The following is a 4,491-nucleotide window of genomic DNA, read 5'->3' on the forward strand; positions in this document are numbered from 1 at the left end:
GATTTTGATGTCACTAATATTGTAGAACAGAATATAGAATATTGCAGTTAAGAATATCTTTTTAAAGTGTTTAGATAATTTTTCTAAATAATGTTGCATATAACATAGTTGTTCAATTATTTTGTTAAGTGTTATTACCTTTTGAGGTAAAGGGTATTATCTTTTTATGTGAGTTGTGTATACTTATTTTAAATATTGTATGTATGTTTTTTTTGCTCTTGGAAATACAGTTTAAAAACTGTTCCTGATTTTATTTGAGTTTATTTATTTATGTGTTGGCACATTGCTGGGTTTATTAGATAGTAAGATATGAAGTTTTTATAACTATATTTTGCAGATTTGTACATATTATTTATTTTATCAATTTAAAGTGGCTATTTTAATGTTTGCATTTATAAATTATTTAACAGATAATTTGAAAGATAGTAATTAACTGTTTAAAGTATTGATTGGATAATTAGATGACTGATTATGTAGATATATTAATTGGTTTGAATTATTTTATATTCATTACATGTGGTATGTCTGGACCCAAACTAGTAAAAAATTAAATAGGTCTTCGTTTGGACAACGAAGTGATGGTAGCATATGTCTAATATTTCATGCAGTCAATACTGTATATATTTTCTTTGTCTGTGTCTGTTATGCTTTCTCACAATGCGAAGGAATCTCTCTATATATGTTAGACAAATGCAATTAAGCCTGGTGTTGACCCCAACAAGAACTCTGTTGTGTGCTCAACCCTCTGTGCAGAGTGATCATGTCTACTGGCCAAAACTAAATTAAGGTTTCCTTCTATGGTGATATCTCTTTCTGAGGACTAAATGATGTGTAAATCTCTGGTTTCAAGATGTTTTCCTGTCTTTCATTGGGGCCATACATGAAGGCGACTGAGAGTGTATAATTTTCCCTTCCTAACCTAATGGCGGGAAATCTCCTGCTTATTTCAGCAACAATCTCTTTGACATTGCCTTTAAATGCATTTGTCGGCAGGATGGCTACACCTCCATTTTCAGATGGTCAGATGATATGTATGGTTAAGGGAACCATTTTCAATGCATGTGAGGCCAGACTTTCTTCATGAGATGAATCAATTGCAGCAGACATATGTCACTTCTGCAGTCATTTAGGGAGGAGAACATTGCAAGTTATTTCATCCACCTCTAAGGCTCTATGGGGGTCATTACAACATAGGCGGTAAAAGGGGCTTACCGCCGTGCAGAAGACCGCCAATACACCGCAGCGGCGGTATTCTGCCACAGCTATTATGACACACATCTCGGAATCCGCCGAAATTCAGACACCCACACAACACCACCACACCAAAGGTCTGTGATAAACTGGCGGAAACAAATCCTCCACCTCCACGCCAACAGAAACACGCCCATGCTATTACGACCCACAAATCCACGCGGCGGTCATTCAACCGCGGTATTCCATTGGCGGTACAAAATACACACACATCTCCAAAACACCGCCACATTGGACAATTCAAAATACACACACCTGATACACATACAAACACCACTCCCACACACCCAATTCAATATAAAACACACACCCACATCAACCACAAACCCCTACGACCAAAAATTATTGACGAAGGCCAGAGAGAGAGCACAGAATAGACAACCCCATCACACAGAGGCACACAACACCATCACCCACACAACATCCATGCACAAAACACCACACACCACTACACTCACCACACTCATCACCACATACACCACACCTCACCCACACCACCCCATGGCACACCAAAGACACCCCCGCTTCTCTGAGGAGGAGCTCAGGGTCATGGTGGAGGAAATCGTCCGGGTAGAGCCACAGCTATTTGGCTCACAGGTACAGCACACATCAATAGCCAGGAAGATGGAGTTATGGCGCAGAATAGTGGACAGGGTGAACGCCGGGGGACAGCACCCAAGAAATAGGGAGGACATCAGGAAGAGGTGGAATGACCTATGGGGGAAGGTGCGTTCAACGGTCTCCAGGCACAACATCGTGGTACAGCGGACTGGCGGCAGACCCCCACCTCCTCCCCCACAACTAACAACATGGGAGGAGCAAGTCTTGACCATCTTGCATCCTGAGGGCCTCGGAGGAGTCGGTGGAGGATGGGACACTAGTAAGTCAAATCTTAACTATCATATCCCCCTCCCTACCTGCATGCTATCACACACCCACTCACTCACCCCCTCCCCTATCACTACAACTCCTCACTAATGTACCCATGACACTAACCACCCATCCCAACACCAAGCCCTGCATGACACAACTAAGCATGGACACCCCTCACTAAAGCATGCCCACTGCACATACCCAGAACACCCCCCCAACCATCATCACACAAACCCACACACAGGAAGGCTTGCACTGGGGTACACAAATACCCACCCATTGCACACCATTACACACACACATGCAATAATCATGCTCTTATGCCCCTGCAGGAACCCGAAGGACCGTCACCACACCAGAGGGTCCAGACAACACCACTCCACCCCCAGAAGAGGCCCACAGTGACGACAGCAGCTCTGCCCTACTGGATCCTGATGACCAGCCCGGACCATCGTGGGCCTCGGGACAGTCAGTTCCCCTTGCACAGGCACAGCCCAACACCGACCTTCCACCTTCTGGTAACACCAGCACAGCACCCACCCAGCGGGCCCAAACCTCCCTACCCAGGACAGGTCAATCAGCGGTGTGTCCACCACTACCGGGCACCCAGGCTAACCCACCACCCCAACAACAACAGGGACCTGGGGGCAGTGGTAGTGGGCACACGGTCCAGGGGACGGAGGCACAGGAACACAGGGGAACTGGGAGGGCTGCTGTGTGACAGGGGGCGGACAGACCAAGGGCACCCACTCTCCACGAGGCCCTCACCTCCATCATGGGAGCATACCACCACTCCCAGGAGACGATGGCGACGGTCCTGGACAAGTTGCAGGAGACCCTGCGCCTGCAGGACGAACTGTATTTGGGGTTCAGGGAGGAGCTCGGACCATCAGCTCCACCCTGGGCACCATCGTAGGGGTGCTGAAGGATATACAGCAGACCTTGAGGGACACCGTGGCACTCCAAGGAGCCCCTGACACTAGCCAGGACGATGAACTGCCCACCACCTCCGCCGGCGCTAGTGGACAGGACGCCCCACCACAGGACCACCACACCAGCACCCCACCCCCTGCAGACGGTGAACCACCCCGCAAGCGGTCCCTGAGATCCAGGAACAGGACAGAGCAAGATGGCAAGACCCCCGCCAGGAAATGAGACCACCCTGATTGTCCTCCCACTTTCCCACTTTGCTACCCTGTCCATATTCGAACTGCCCCAGCTCCACTTCCTATGCCCAGATGGGCAGTGCCCCTGTGAGACTAATAGACTGGACTCTGCCCGGGACATTCCTCCACCATCCCCCCATCACAATTTTACAACCCCCCTCCATTTTGGAGCACTTAAATAAACACCCTTGAAACACAAAACAATCTGGAGTCAGTCTATGATTTAGTAAATATGTATTATCAATGACAGTGTCATAATGGGTTTACCATTGTCAGGCTAACATACCCATGTCACACATCACAAGCCCTTGAAGGATGCAAGCAGTTGACACGTAGGTAACCACACCTGTGAAACCGTAATGGAAGGGTACAACTCAGTTACCAAATAGTGAATTAAATCGAGAAACAGGATAGAGGTAGACGTGTGAAAGTTAATGTAATGTTAAACCTGAAAATGTTCTCAGCTGTGTGTCACTGGAAATATTGCTGTATGACTGACTCCCTGTTGTCGTTGTCTTCTTCCTCAGCTTCATCCTCATCACTGTCCAGAGGCTCCACAGACTCCGCAGCTGCTACAACACCGTCATCTGGATCATCCTCCTGCAGAAAAGGCACCTGGCGTCGCAAGGCCAAATTATGGAGCATGGAGCAGGCGATGATGATCTCGCACACCTTCTTCGGTGAGTAGAATAGAGATCCACCTGTCATATGGAGGCACCTGAACCTGGCCTTCAGGAGGCCGAAGGTGCGTTCGATCACACTCCGAGTCCGCCCATGGGTCTCATTGTGCCGTTCCTCTGCCCTGGTCCTGAAATTCCTCACTGGGGTCAATAGCCAGGAAAGGTTGGGGTAACCAGAGTCCCCCAATAGCCATACACGGTGCCTCTGGAGTTGACCCATTATATCAGGGATGCTGCTATTCCGCAGGATGTAGGCGTCATGCACTGATCCAGGGAACATAGCATTTACCTGCGAGATGTACTGGTCTGCCAAACAGATCATCTGGACATTCATGGAATGATAACTCTTCCTGTTCCTGTACACCTGTTCACTCCTGTGGGGGGGGGACCAGAGCTACATGGGTCCCATCAATGGCACCAATGACGTTGGGGATATGTCCAAGGGCATAGAAGTCACCTTTCACTGTAGGCAAATCCTCCACCTGAGGGAAAATGATGTATCTCCTTATGTGTTTCAGCAG

This window comes from Pleurodeles waltl, chromosome 12 (assembly GCF_031143425.1).
Source record: "Pleurodeles waltl isolate 20211129_DDA chromosome 12, aPleWal1.hap1.20221129, whole genome shotgun sequence".
NCBI lineage: Eukaryota > Metazoa > Chordata > Amphibia > Caudata > Salamandridae > Pleurodeles > Pleurodeles waltl.